The sequence below is a fragment of the Diachasmimorpha longicaudata genome, chromosome 5 (assembly GCF_034640455.1).
Source record: "Diachasmimorpha longicaudata isolate KC_UGA_2023 chromosome 5, iyDiaLong2, whole genome shotgun sequence".
In the NCBI taxonomy this organism is placed as follows: Eukaryota; Metazoa; Arthropoda; class Insecta; order Hymenoptera; family Braconidae; genus Diachasmimorpha; species Diachasmimorpha longicaudata.
Window position 1 is genome coordinate 2451548 of NC_087229.1, and position 15659 is coordinate 2467206.

The 15659-nt window shown below is 40.7% G+C and overlaps 1 long non-coding RNA gene across 1 annotated transcript in view; it reads right to left on the reverse strand.

Annotated features, from left to right (window-relative positions):
• Nucleotides 1-8727: 8727 nt before the first annotated feature.
• LOC135162834 (uncharacterized) overlaps nt 8728-15659 on the reverse strand; it is a 31469-nt gene continuing 24537 nt past the window's right edge. Inside the window, exons 5-10 of the long non-coding RNA XR_010299023.1 lie at nt 11100-11204; nt 10784-11014; nt 10499-10706; nt 9827-10398; nt 9156-9728; nt 8728-9098 (exon numbers count right to left, since the gene is read on the reverse strand). This is a non-coding gene — a long non-coding RNA (uncharacterized LOC135162834). The remainder of the gene's footprint in view (nt 9099-9155; nt 9729-9826; nt 10399-10498; nt 10707-10783; nt 11015-11099; nt 11205-15659) is intronic.

Below are 15659 nucleotides of genomic sequence, written 5' to 3' on the forward strand. Positions count from 1 at the left end.
TGCATTGCTATATTAAATGTTAAACACAAGTTGTACATGACGAAGAAAAAGAGTTGAAGGAAAGGTAAGGTTCTTGCCGCAGATTGGAATATTGAACAATCAAACGAGCCCACCCAAGGCAAATAAGGTAAAAACTAATATATTTCATTTAAATTATATGAGTCTCGTTCAAAGATGGTAATAATCGTAGTAACACTTGTCATGTCTTAAATCACCACATTTAGTGTTTTAAATTAAATTTTTTCAGGATCCGGCGCCAACTTCATTTTGTTTTCTTTGTTCAAATTCGAATTATTACTGTTCGAGAAAAAGATGATAATAAGTATTTGCAGATTTCTGGAGGGTGTTTTGATCTTCGAAAGAGACTTTTCATATAATTTAGATGATGACTTCGTCCGCCTTCGGCGGGCTCGTTTGACCGTTCAATTATATTGCAAGTCTCGTTCTTGATGATCATAATTGTAGTACTTTAGACTGTGCGATAATTTGCAAAGAGCTCTTTATAGTGCTGTTTCAACATTTTATTCAACTTGACAATAATAAAATAAATACAGCGAAATTATTATTATTAAGAAGTACCAATTGGTCATCGGGAATTTCAAGAAGATTTGAGACCCAGATGCCGAACAAGCAGTACGTCTGATTGTGCCAATATTCACTGCTCTTTTGTGAGCAGTGGATACTGCAGCATGTATTGTGCTATATCCAGTGAAAAGATTCATATTAATTCCTGCTTTGCTTAGTAAATTCTTGATCCAATGACCAATCGGTTGAGCACTCACCGTTTCAAACGGTTTAATTGTTCCAATAAATAGACTTTTTGTTTTTTAGTCCCGTATGCTTTGGGTAACGTTAATATATTCTAATATTCCAGACGTCAAACACAATCTTGGTTTTTCATTGAAAAACGGTAATATCAAGTCTGGACTCATTGATCCCACTTTTCAAATTTTAGTTAAACTTGTGATGGAGTTGTGATGCCTACATATATAACTTGTGACCGTTCTAGCGTCCCGGAATTCGGGCATTTGCAGTTTTTGGGCCTGTGAGCGTTATCAGGCAACTTCTGGAACTTCGTGCCATAGCATCTGACATCTCGTTTGCACATCTCTAGCTTTCATTGCTCCGCTCTTTATAATATTGTCGACCATCGCTATTTCTTATCATAACGCGCTACATTGTCCTTTGTTGTGCATCAAATTAAGCGACGTCTTAATTTTTACTTTGAAAATGAAATTATTCAGTTTATATGTAAGAATTTCCTTAATATTCATTGAAATAGTTTTTTTCACTCCCCAACCAGATTAGTAAACCTTTATGATGGCCAATTTCACTATTTTAGACATACAATGAAATTCAAATTCTCTCCATCATCCTTCTTGAACTCTGGACCGTTTTAAAATGCATCTATGGAGATAATCCTCCCTACTTTTTCAATTTCTGAATTATTTTAGGATGCCATTCTCCTATCGGCCTATTTTACTCGGTGATATTATTGCCCCTCATTCCTACTTTTATTATAGTTGCCCCTCCTTGATTCTTCCAGACAGATGTTTTTGGGGAATCGTTTCCAAGAGACATTGACCTCTATCTCTCTCCTCTCTCTAATTGCACCTCGCCAATAAATGGCATTTCTGGAAATTTTCCATTTCCATTTTTTCATCCTTCCCACTTTTCTTCCCAAGTTGTCTCTATAATTTGTTCTACTCCTCATCGGACTTCTTCAATGTAATTGTATTTGTTATAAAATAAATTCAATATTCAACAGAATCGTGAGTGTGATTAACCCCCTTATTAAAAACAGCTACACAAAGAATACTTCGGAGTGTAGCAGATGTGAAAATACTACTCTGTGTAGGTCAGAACTCTAGAGCTTACAACTCTAGAGTGTTCAATCGAACACAGTAGTCAATCAACTCAACACATACTTCGACAGGCTCTTTTTCATCCCGGCAATTTTATATTTATTTTTAATAAAAAAGTGACTTTAGTTGACCATCAACTACCACGTGCAGTAATTTTACGACCATCGGACTATCCTCCCGTAATCCACTTTTAGCGTGGCCATCTCGAAATAATACTCCCCAAACCCGATCTAACCCGCATCTAACAGTCAGTCTATAGCTATTAATGACGATTAAAAGTTTTGAAGAGGTTATTTCTTCTTCAGAAAATATCAGGTGTGTGAATAAGTCTTTCCCATTTTTTTCAAATTTTGAGCCTTTATTGTGAAAAAATGCTTACAAATGAATTATTGAAAGTATTGGCCATCGCTAGCTACAACTTTTTCCCATCTTTCTGGCAACATACGAATCCCGTTGCGAAAAAATTCGACCGGTTTGGCCTCTATCCAGTCATCCACCCATTTTTTGGCTTCCTCGTAGGAATGGAAGTGCTGGTCAGCCAGGCCCTGCGTCATCGATCTGAAGAGATGGTAATCAGACGGAGCAATGTCTGGACTATACGGCGGGTGGGGTAGGACTTCCCATTTGAGCGTTTCTAAGTATGTTTTCACCGGCTGTGCAACATGTGGGCGAGCATTGTCATGTTGCAAAATAACTTTGTCGTGCCTGTCGGAGTATTGTGGCCGTTTTTCTCGCAGTGCGCGGCTCAAACGCATCAATTGGCGTCGATAGACCTCGCCTGTGATCCTTTCATTCGGTTTCAGAAGCTCATAGTAAACCACACCTAGCTGGTCCCACCATATACGGAGCATGAGCATGGCGCCAACGCCATGAATATTTGGCTTGGCCGTCGATGATGATGCATGGCCGGGTAGTCCCCATGATTTTCTTCGCTTCGGATTATCGTAACGGATCCCCTTTTCATCGCCAGTCACGATACGATGCAGAAAACCCTTTCTTTTATGTCGCTGAAGCAGCTGTTCGCAAGTGAAAAAAATATGTGTATAAAATTTATGCACGACAGAAGTGCAACTTCTTAGCCATGGATTGTTAAAAAATTTTGTCTGAATTTTTTGTGATAATTTTCGGAAATTTTTATTGAGCCACACAGGAAGATTTCAGAACATTTTGTCATTGAAAATTCGGGGAAATCTCGTGGAGGAACCAAATAGAATAGTCAATTTCTGTTCCATATTTCCCTGAAAATGAACAGAAAACAAGAAAATTGCTGTCAATGCATTTTGGAATTCGGGGAACAGTGACACCGAAGCCCATTTAGGACAAAAAATTTACGATTTCATTGAAAAATCAAGGAAATTGATCTCCAATATTCATATTAGAGTATATATTTAAATAAATTACGAAATTCTCGTTTTCGTACCGCTTAAAATTCGGGAATTTTACTGAAGGATAAGTTAGACCGGAGATTTCATGATTTTCAAATGTGTAAAAAGCATTTGATGCTACTGGATTGGTCATTCTCAGTGAACTATTCCGATATTAATAAAAAGATTTTATTAGTATTGTTCATCATATTAACAAAATGAGTCATTTTCTTACTCCGAATCTATCGCGTTTTCGTTTCTCTCCCATGTCTCTTTCCGCCCCACTGCCCCGCCACGCGAGCCATCCCGTCCCTTTTCCTGTCGCTTTTTCGTTACATACGATATTGGATTTACAGCCCAACGAGCGCAAAGAAGTTTCACTTCAAAAACGCCGTTCGACGTCTCTCAGCTTCAGTTCGTACGGCACCCAATTTCCTTGCTTTTGGATCATTCCCATGGCTTTCAAACGCTTGGAAATGGTTGTTCGGTCAACTCCCAATGCTTCAGCAAGTTCTTCTTGCGTTTGACACGAATCTTCATCAAGCAAAGTCGCCAATTCTTGATCTTCAAAGATTTGCGGCCGCCCGGAATGCTCCTTGTCTTCCACGTCGAAATCACCACTTTTGAAGCGTCGAAACCATCCGCGAACACTTGAATCATCGACACAACCTTCTCCATAAGCTTCCTGAAGCAATCGATGCGCCGCGGCAGCAGATTTCTTCAAATTGAACCAATAAAGTGAAACTTCCCGCAAATGACGTCGACTCGGCTCAAATTTCGACATTTTCACGATATCAAAAATTTATGATGCGAAAAAATTTCAACTAATGTGTTAGTGTGGAATTGTTGACAGATGGATAAGCTTTGATTATGACATATGTAACCATTGAATACTCGCACAGTATTGGTGGCGGCATCTCTTACAAAAAATGGGAAAGACTTATTCACACACCTGATATTATGTTTCACGTTTATGTGAATTCATAAAACGGAAGGAATTTTCGCATCGGAAAATATGGGCTACCTTATCTCATCGCTCTCAAGGCCACCAATAAGTCATTGGAGAGAATTATTTACTTTAATAGAATTTTGTCACAACGTTCACAACGTTCACAATACATCCGACGAATATAAATGCATAAACATTATAGTATCGATTTTAATTTAAAGAAAAATGTAATTAATTTATTAATTATTATTTATTTCTTTGATGTTACAAATTCTTTTGTTTTACATTCTCCCCAGCCTCTCTTAACAATCTCTTCTATTTCAACTGATATTCACATATACAGGGTGCTCTGAAGATTGAGGCGGATGGTGAACAGGCATGTTTTGGGGATGATTCTGAACAGAAAAGTCCTTTTCCACTTTTTGCTCAGACGCACTCCTATCGAGATATGGGGGTGAAAAGAACGGCCAATGGGGCGCGAGCATTGCGCGGCTCTACGTCCGTGTGCCGCAGGTAAGCGGTGTGCGTGCTTGCCCTTCTCCTCGGGCGGACGTTCCATTCGGCTAGTGAGTGAGAGTGAGAGAGAGAGAGAGAGAGGGGAAACCAATTTCAAGACAATCCTGGGGGGGGGGGGTAGAGGGGGTGATTAGATTACATAATTAATGTTTAAAATCGTCGAAATAATAATAAACGCGTTTTCTTGATTATCAACTAAACAAATGGATTTACGGCCTTTTGTCATGAGAGATTTGTTGCAGAGAATCAAATTGTCTACAACAAATGTCTTATGGCGGGCCCCGTAAATCCATTTGTTTATTTAATAAATTGATTTGAAATTGAAACAAAAAACCGCGATTAATTAATAAAAGAAGACGATTTCGCGATTTTTATCTTAGATAATTAATATTTATAATTGAATTCCTGGCAAAAGAACCGTCTTGAGAAAATGTTGTAAACCCATTTGTTTACAAGATAATTGTCAAAACGTCTTTTTTGATGGAAAAATCCCGAAAACCACGGGCATCCCCCTTGGCATTCCGCAGCTAATTCTTTAAATGTTAATTATCTCATGATGCAGGAGGCCTACAGTATTTTGTTAAGAGATCTTGTTTAAAAGAAAGAGAAAAATCACCCAATTCTCCAGTGAAGATTTCTCGAACATTCCAGAAACCGTAATTCAAATAGTTTTTCTAATCACCCTATTGAGGGATGAGAAACCCACCACGCGCTAAGATTCGTCCACTCAACGGACGTTTCTGACCACCAGTTCTGCTACAACGTTAACGAGCAACAGACGTGCAAGTGGTGGTAGATATTCTCAGTTTAAAATCTCAAAAACCCTCTGATTTTCAATCGCATAATTTAAAAACTCTATAATTATTAGTACATCACCAGAAGTGCGTGAATTAAAATCATTAAACTCTATTGTAACAAGATTTTCTCGAAAGACGCGAGGTTACGCCTCAAATTGTTTCACAATAAATTATACAGTGCATCTCCTATCAGTCTAAAGTGTCTCGTGTATTTTCTTAATTTTCTCATTGATCCCAAATCGGCACCGCATCCTCGTCTACAATTCAAACAGATCTTTTTTATTGCAAATTAAATTTACAACAAGAAAGGTCTCTTGACAAAATCTTGTAAAAGAGCCTCTTATCAGGATAATTAATAATAAACAATGCATCTCTACATTCCCAGGGGATGGCTCGCGATTTTCCCGCGAATGGGGTGCAATAAAGGTAAACGAGGCCTACTGTGACCCCTCAAAATTTTTTTTTATTACAAATTTCTTTTTGTCAAGGATGGGGAAAGGGAAAAAGAGAGTACTCTCACGTTAGATTATTGTGGTGCCCCGAAAAGGGCCGATTTTTTTTTGATGATGGCTCGCGATTTTCCCGGAATGGGGGGCAATAAATGCAAAAAAAGCAGCAAACAGCTACTGACCCTTTTGAATATGAGTTTCTTAAGTGATTTGGCTACGTAGCTGTTGTAAAGGCCGATGTGGAAGGGACGCTGTGTCGCACAGCTTTACGACTTGATCCTTTGGCGTGACCAAAAAAAAGGGATTTCCCACCACCGGTATGGGTTGTAGCTCAAATGTGGGAGGTTGAAGTCCAAATTTCCCATATGCTGACATTGGAACAATGGAACGAGAGGAACAGGCCAATGGAAAGGAACAGGCCATTTTCAGCAATAAAAATTATTATTTTTCTATTGGACAACGAAGCTTCTCCATCAATTTTTCCAAAGCGTCAGTATCCCGAAAATCCTCTTTGAAGACAGAGTTGGATCTGACGTATTCTTGCTCTGTACTCGAATTAGTGTTCTTCCATTGGTGAGAAAAAAGTGCAGTGTGGTGAAAGTGATTCATAGCGTTATTATAATGGTAAAGGACACTGCTGCGTATGGTGTCAATTTATGGTGTTGCGAGGGGTAATGGCGCCCAAGCAGCACGGTTGTACGCGGAACAGTACCCTCAACGAGCGGTACCTGATCCACGTACTTTCCGAGACGCTCTCCAACATCTTCGAGAGGGAAATATTCTCCCGCGATATGGGGGGGAAGGGCGTCGAAGACGTGCTGCTGGGGTTCGCGTGGAGGAGGCGATCCTGGAGGCCGTAGAGGAGGATCCCGAACAATCAATTAGCAGCATCGCGGCTTCATTGGGAGTTGCACAGAGCAGGGTACAACGAGTTTTACGGGAGGAAGGCTTTCGCCCCTGGAAATTCACCCCGGTCCAGGACTTGAAGCCGGAGGACCTCTCGAAGCGTTTGGCCTTCTGTCGATGGCTCCTCGACAGAAGTGAAGAGCCAAACTTCCTCACGAACATTTTATGGACGGACGAGAAACTTTTTGCAAAGAAGGGGATCGTCAACCAGCACAATGAGCATCATTGGGTGGTTGAAAACCCTCGACTCGCAAGAAGTTCCAAGTTCCAATACCGCTGGGGAACGTTAAATATCTGGGGAGGAATCCTTGGCGATGAAGTCCACATTCATCATCTTCCAGGACGTCTCGACATAAATATGCCCCATTGCCAATACTGCTTTTCTTGTTGGACTTCGATGTCTAACCCGATATCATAGGTTTCTGCCAATATTTACCTTCTTTTTATTGCACGGTGGGAACTATTTGGGGTTCCTCCAGGAGCATCTTCCAGGGATAGTTGGTGATGGTCCGGATTCCAGAGATCTATGGTTCCAGCATGACGGAGCACCAGCCCATACCTGTGTTCCGGTGGTCCAGCAGCTCAATCAATGGTTTCCCCAGCGTTGGATCGGGAACCGGAACGACCAGGACAGGGCCGGACAACGCCAACCACCCGTTGCGTGGCCCCCGCGTTCTCCAGATCTTACCCCACTCGATTTTTTCTTGTGGGGTACTCTAGAGTCCCGCGTACACGCTCATCACCCCGCGAATCAGGAGGAAATGGTTGCACTGCTGCACGCCGCAGTTGCAACTATCACTCCTGGTGAACTGCAGCGAATGAGGAGCAATTTGCTTCAACGGGCCCGAATCTCCATCGCCGCTGGAGGTGGACATTTCGAGAACCTCTTATAGTTCACCAAAAAAAAAATCGGCCCTTTTCAGGGCCACCACAATAATCTAACGTGAGAGTACTTTCTTTTTCCCTTTCCCGATCCTTGACAAAAAGAAATTTATAATAAAAAAAAAATTTGAGGGGTCACAGTAGGCCTCGTTTACCTTTATTGCACCTCATTCGCGGGAAAATCGCGAGCCATCCCCAGGGAATGTAGAGATGCATTGTTTATTATTAATTAACCTGATAAGAGGCTCTTTTACAAGATTTTGTCAAGAGACCTTTCTTGTTGTAAATTTAATTTGCAATAAAAAAGATCTCTTAACAAAATACTGTAGGCCTCCTGCATCATGAGATAATTAACATTTAAAGAATTAGCTGCGGAATGCCAAGGGGGATGCCCGTGGTTTACGGGATTTTTCCATCAAAAAAGACGTTCTGACAATTATCTTGTAAACAAATGGGTTTACAACATTTAGTCAAGATGGTTCTTTTGCCAGGAATTCAATTATAAATATTAATTATCTAGGATAAAAATCGCGAAATCGTCTTCTTTTATTAATTAATCGCGGTTTTTTGTTTCAATTTCAAATCGATTTATTAAATAAACAAATGGATTTACGGGACCCGCCATAAGACATTTGTTGTAGACAATTTGATTCTCTGCAACAAATCTCTTATGACAAAAGGCCGTAAATCCATTTGTTTAGTTGATAATCATGAAAACGCGTTTATTATTGTTTCGACGATTTTAGACATTAATTATGTAATCTAATCACCCCCTCTACCCCCCCCCCCCCAGGATTGTCTTGAAATTGGCAATGAGTGAGAGAGAAATATCTTTCCCCCTCTCTCTTCCTCTCATTAGCGGAATGGAACGTCCGTCTGTGGAGAAGGGCAAGCACGCACACCGCTTACCTGCGGCACACGGACGTAGAGCCGCGCAATGCTCGCGCCCCATTGGCCGTTCTTTTCACCCCCATATCTCGATAGGGGTGCGTCCGAGCGAAAAGTGGAAAAGGACTTTTCGGTTCCAAATCACCCCCCAAACATGCCGGTGCACCCCCAACAAAGTCTTATGAATGACCCTGTATAGAACCTATAGTTAAAGCATAAGAATATATTTTAAATCTATAAACAATTTAAATTATTTTAATGACAATTTTTTCGTAAAACACTTGACGTCCTACGATTGAGTGGCTCATGGTCTACGGGTCCTTAATTTTCCCTATTCCCATTGACATCTTGAATGGCATTGTTGTTGTTAGGACGTTTCTTGGAAGACTTGTAATTATTCTTGGCCATGCTCAAAGCTGAATTTAATTCCTTTTCCTTTATTTCAAGCTTCCCCTAATGTCGAGCTTCTTCTGCTAATTGAGCTGAAAATTATTCCAAAAATCATTACAAAATATTACATTATCATTAAAAAAAAGTACCTTTTATACACTTCCACAACTGTAAATCAGTTATCAGTTGTTGGAATATGAGGAACAAAATAATGGGAAAACACACAGTTGATTTTTAATAGTAAACTTTAATATATTATTTAGACCCTAGTTGTCAAGAGGACACTGTGCACTCTATTAAATCCTAGAAGAGACTGAGAACTAAATTATTCGTCAGGCCCCGATTCACCTCTACTTATAGAGGGCAATAAACTTTGCACCCCCTGAATCTCCATTAAGAGATTGCACTTTGACCAGGTCTGGTCACCACATGGTTTTTGGGTAAATCCCTTTGGAAAAGTGCAGTAATAAAAAGTCCCAAAGAAAAGGTTCTGACAATTAATCGATAAAACATTTTCTCTAGTATTCAATATAAAAACTCTGGGACGAGTGAATTTTCTATTTAGGGAAAACCCCAAAATTCAACATCAGTCCTTTCTGTTCCGTTTTCTTCTGGGCAGTGTAATGTTCGAGAATATTTTTATTCATCAAACTTCTCAGTATCTTTCCAATGCTGTATTTTAGTTTAGCACTGAGGTTGATTTGGGCTTTTAAGCCATAGCACTGTAAGAGAAATAAACAATAATGTACATAATATGGGCATATATTTAAATTATCAATGATTTGGGCATAGCCAATATTATTTTCAATATAATACTTACCATCAAATTGCGGTATTCTGGATCATCTCGAAGCATATCATTGTAGGTCGCGAATTCTTCCAGAGTCTCACAGAAGTATTGATGAAGATCTACGATTGGACCTCGATTCGCCGGCATAATAACGGCCTCAGCATTCTGTTGTTTTATTTCATTAATCTCCGCAAGACCTCGGACTAGCTGTGATTGAATCTGATCAACTGCTGCTGTCAAAGATCGCACATGTTTGTCGATACATTGTATACGAGGATCCTCCATCTTCTTGATGTCCTCATCACGAACCAGCGTGGTTGGACTACTCATGGAATGAGATGCACGTGAGAAATCACGCATGCTATGCCTCCATGACGGAATAGAGCTGCTATCTTTTATCAGTTTACTAGTTGTTGCTGTCCTATACTTATTTTTTCAGTGATTGGTGGTCTTCGAACAGTTGGAATTTTTCTTAGGAGGTTGGAATGTAGTATTTGGAGTCCTCAAGTTTTTTTCTGGAAAATGGGACATAGAGGAGGAGCTTCTTGGACAAGTCTCAAAAGTGGAGGGCTCCTTCAATTTGCTTGTGCCCCGAACTGGAACTAGAAATTCCAAAAATGCTAAATTTGTCGAGATGAAGGCAAAGATTCTACCGTTTTAATATTATTGTGCTTTTTTTGCAATACTGAAGAAGTCCAGTACTTTGAAATTAATGACAGTGACCATCCAATTGAAAAAAAATCGATCAACTCCCGTGCATTTTTCTTCCTTAATGACGAACGATGGCCATCGTCATCGAGCTTAGAGTTGAAATTTTGGAAAGGAGAAGTAGATCTGGATCGTCGCAGCTCTTTGTTATTTAACCTTGAGCGGGACTCGAGCTTTCCCTTTGAACGAAAGCCAAGGGAAACTAGGAGGTAAAACAACAGAGAACTTATGAAGTAATAATCCTAATTTTTCCATAAATGACATAATTATTATTCTCACCATAACTATCAGAATCAATCCCTGACGATAAGCCGGTGAAAGATTCGTCAGCGTCTGTAATGACAGAAAAAAGTTCTTCAATTTCGTCATGGTTCGAGATTACTCTTCTTGCCTGGAATCTTTTTCGCAGGCCAGCAATCTGTGTTTGTTCATATGATTCGTTTGAGGTACTGAAACCGTAAGGATCGTCCTTCAAATGAATCAATCATTCCAGTGCTGCTGCATGTGTGTCTGTTCCCAAATGGTTAATAAAATAGCAATATAAATATTTTGATAAATTATTGAAAATAAATATTGACCTAAATATTTTTCTCACTTGCTCCTCCTCTAATTTTCACTGGATATTTTTTCCAATGTTTGGGAGGTCATTGAGCCCGTTTCAATAAGGAAGTGGTCTGTTGTTTTTCATTCTCACTGTCCCCTGCGTGAAATTTACAGTAGAATATGTTGTCTTCATCATTCCAGGGCATTCATTTCTAAAGAGCTGCGTTAAAAATTCCCTCAATTCCGTCTTCATAAAAATGGACTAAATAATGCTCGTAATCCTTTCCTGGGACCCCCTTCGAGATAATTTACAAAAATCGAATTTATTATATTATAACATAATAGGACATATCCCGCAGTCTGAACTCATTACAAATAGGAAAAAAGTTGATTCATCGATTTGGAAATGCTATAATTCATCATAAATACCATTGACATATCACGTATGTTTTGGTGGCGATAGAAATTACCATCGTGTTAGTTTGATGGATTAATGAATATTTATCTTCATCTTCGTTGCATTCAATATTATTGTCTTCCTCTTCCCTCAGTGTAGCATCATTGTAATCCATTTCATTTCCCCAAAATTACCCGATGGATCACTCCGATTCGATTTCATTGAGTCTTCCAACTGCGAAAACTCAGCAGAAAGATCCAGCCTTACATCTCCAGCTGTAGAGTATCGGTTCATCTCATCGGATTTGTAAATATCTGATGCGATATGTTCACCCACATCCATCGCAATGTTTGCGCAGCTGTCAATGCTAACAGATGATGAAGTTCCAGCAGGACTCCTTTCATCAATTTTAATTTCAGATCGAAATTTTCGGAATCGTTTTACACATAACCTGGTCGCGTCCCGGTCATGTGCAACCCTTCCCGTATCATCACTCATTGTCAATAATATATTCTTAATTTAAAAAACTCCAGTTAAATTCAATCAATTCCCTTCACACAACACGTGTATGCTTGGAAAGTTGAGGTTTTGGATAACTATCATCTCGGTGATTCAGGCATATAATAATTTAATATATTTATAGAATTGAGAGGTAAATAAATAAAAGTAAGTAATTTGTCTGGAATGATAAAAATAATTGTATACTGAAACATTCAGATTTGTGATATTCCCTGAAACCATTTACCAAATTATACAGGGTGTCCCAAAACTGAACGTCCAAACTTTAAACTTAAGTTGTGGGTGAAATTCGGAATCGAAAAGTTCTGAGCGACTTTTTGATCAGACGCACCCTCTTCAACTTATTCAGGGTTGAAATTGGACGAATCAGGGGCGTGGGCTAACCGGTCGCACGACGGTGAGGAAAACGTGCGAGTGTGGTGGTGTCCCCACCATACGGCACTACTCCCCTGCGGCGGCAGAAAGAGATGACTGGCGGCGGTGGGCAAGAGGAAGGGGAGTGAAATGAAAAAAATGAACACCCAAAAAAAAAATGATTCACATTTTCCATCGAATGACGTTGGTTTTATTTCTTCCTCTCACTTAGAGGGGGAGAAATGATTTTTGAAATCATGAGTAGTTACTGGATATTTTCGCTCGCCACCATCCAGAACTGATGCGCATCCAGCTGCATTTTTGAAAATTAATACCTCCCCCCCTAATTCGGACTAACAAACGAAACCATCCTCATTCATCAGATATTTAATAAGGAATCCAATGACGTTGGTGTCATCCCTTGATCTCAATTAGAGCGGGCAATATCAATTTTTAAATTGAGGGCGAATCTGCTGTAATCGGCGCTTGAAGGGAAAAGCTTCCCTCAACGCCGTTCGGATATTAAGAACGCCTGCCCAGTCGTTTAATTTCCCCTAACTACTTCTACTCCCCCGCCCCACGCTATCTGCGTAACCGGCTTTTCCCTCTGCTCCGATTTTGCAGCCGGAACGGTCGGTACCGTACCGACAAATCCGGCTGCAAAATTAGTTCCGGTGCTACCGCTAGGACATTTCGTCGTTGATCTCTCGGGGGGCTCCGTTTGTACAGAGACCATGGGGGAGATCAGCAGGGCCAGTCCTGGGAGATCAACCACGAAATGTCCTAGCGGTAGCGCTGGAACTAATTTTGCAGCCGGATTTGTTGGTAAGGTACCGAACATTACGGCTGCAAAGTCGGAGCAGAGAGAAAAGTCGGTAACGGAGATAGCGTGGGGTGGGGGAATGCAAGTAAAGAGGGGAAATTAAACGGCTGGGCAGGCGTTCTGGATATCCGAACGGCGTTGAGGGAAGCTTTTCCCTCATTAGAGGGGGGGGGGGGAATAATTGTCAAAAATGCAGCTTGACGCGCATCAGTTCTCGGCGACGGCAAGCGAGAATACCCAATAACCCCCCACGATTCAAAAAGTAATTACTGCCCTTCTACTGGAGATGAAGAAATGAAACTAACGTCATTCAATTGCTCATTAACTTGTTCATTAATGACGGTAGTTTTGTTTCTTAATCCGAGTTAAGAAGGGAGGGAATAATTTTGAAAAGGTAGCTTGACGCACATCACTTCTCGGCGGCGTCAAGCGAGAATACCCAATAACCCCCCACGGTTCAAATTTCATTTCCCCCTCTGTAATTGTGTGCGGGGTAGTTACCGTGATGATAAACTCAAAGAAAAAATAGAGTCTTCCAGCTTGATCCTTCCCTACGGTTGTAAGTCGCAGGTATACACCTTGGTGCGGCAACACTGTCTCCTGCACTACTACTCACGAAAAGTAATTCGCAAGCAGCAATGTTCTTGTTTATGTGAAGGGAATAATTAATCTCAATCACATAAATTGATGTTCACAAATAGTTAGAAAATCATTAATTATTAGATTAGATTATTTATTCCCTTCACATAAACAAAAACATCGCTGCTTGCGAATTACTTTTCGTGAGTAGCAGTGCAGGAGACAGTGTTGCCGCACCAAGTTGTATACCTGCGACTTACAACCGTAGGGAAGGATCAAGCTGGAAGACTCTATTTTTTCTTTGAGTTTATCATCACGGTAACTACCCCGCACACAATTACAGAGGGAGAAATTAATTTTTGAATCGTGGGGGGTTTATTGGGTATTCTCGCTTGACGCCGTCGAGAACTGATGTGCGTCAAGCTGCATTTTTCAAAATTGATCCCTCCCCTCCTCATTCGAATAAGGATCGAAACCACCATCATTAATGAAGAATTTAATGAGCAATCGAATGACGTTGGTTTCATCCCTTGATCTCAATGACAGCGGACAATATCAATTTTTAAATTTTTAAAAATGGATATTGCCCGCTCTAATTTTTAAATTAAAACAATGGATCTATTGTTTAAATTAAAAAAATGGATATTGCCCGGTCTAATTGAGATCAAGTGATGAAACCAACGTCATTTGATTGCTCATGAAATCTCGGATGAATGACGATGGTTTCGTTTCTTAAGCCGAATTAGGGGGGGAGCGATTAATTTTGAAAAATGCAGCTTGACGCGCATCAGTTCTCAGCGGCGGCAAGCGAGAATACCCAATAACCCCCCACGATTCAAAACTTAATTTCTCCCTCTCTAATTGTGTGCGGGTAGTTACCGTGATGATCAAAGGAAAAATAGTCTTCCAATTTGATCCTTCCCTACGGTTGTAAGTCGCAGGTATACAACTTGGTGCGGCAACACTGTCTCCTGCACTGCTACTCACGAAAAGTAATTCGCAAGCAGCGATGTTCTTGTTTATGTGAAGGGAATAAATAATCTAATCCAATAATTAAAGATTTTTTAATTATTTGTGAACATCAATTTATGTGATTGAGATTAATTATTCCCTTCACATAAACAAGAACATCGCTACTTGCGAATTACTTTTCGTGAGTAGCAGTGCAGGAGACAGTGTTGCCGCACCAAGGTATATACCTGCGACTTACAACCGTAGGGAAGGATCAAGCTGGAAGACTCTATTTTTTCTTTGAGTTTATCATCACAGTAACTACCCCGCACACAATTACAGAGGGGGAAATGAATTTTTGAATCGTGGGGGGTTATTGGGTATTCTCGCTTGCCGTCGCCGAGAACTGATGCGCGTCAAGCTGCATTTTTCAAAATTAACCCCCCCCCCCCTCTAATGAGGGAAAAGCTTCCCTCAACGCCGTTCGGATATCCAGAACGCCTGCCCAGCCGTTTAATTTCCCCTCTTTACTTGCATTCCCCCACCCCACGCTATCTCCGTTACCGACTTTTCCCTCTGCTCCGACTTTGCAGCCGTAATGTTCGGTACCTTACCAACAAATCCGGCTGCAAAATTAGTTCCAGCACTACCGCTAGGACATTTCGTGGTTGAACTCCCAGGACTGGCCCTGCTGATCTCCCCTATGGTCTCTGGTTTGTACTTGCTCAACTGTACAAATGATCAACTGTACAGAAAATTTTCAAACGGTGAGAGCACCACTGTGCAGGGATTCAACCAAAGAGGATAGACCAAAGTAGAGGCCAAAGAGAATAGACCAAAGTAGGGGCTCAGTTCTGGGGGTTTGGCTGACGCCAGTTTCTCCACGTTACCGACATGCTTTCACCCCCGAGGAGACAGGGCGCCACGAGTCCTACTGGGGTATCTGCATATCGGCCAAGCGGGGGGGCTCCGTTCGTACTTGTTCAACT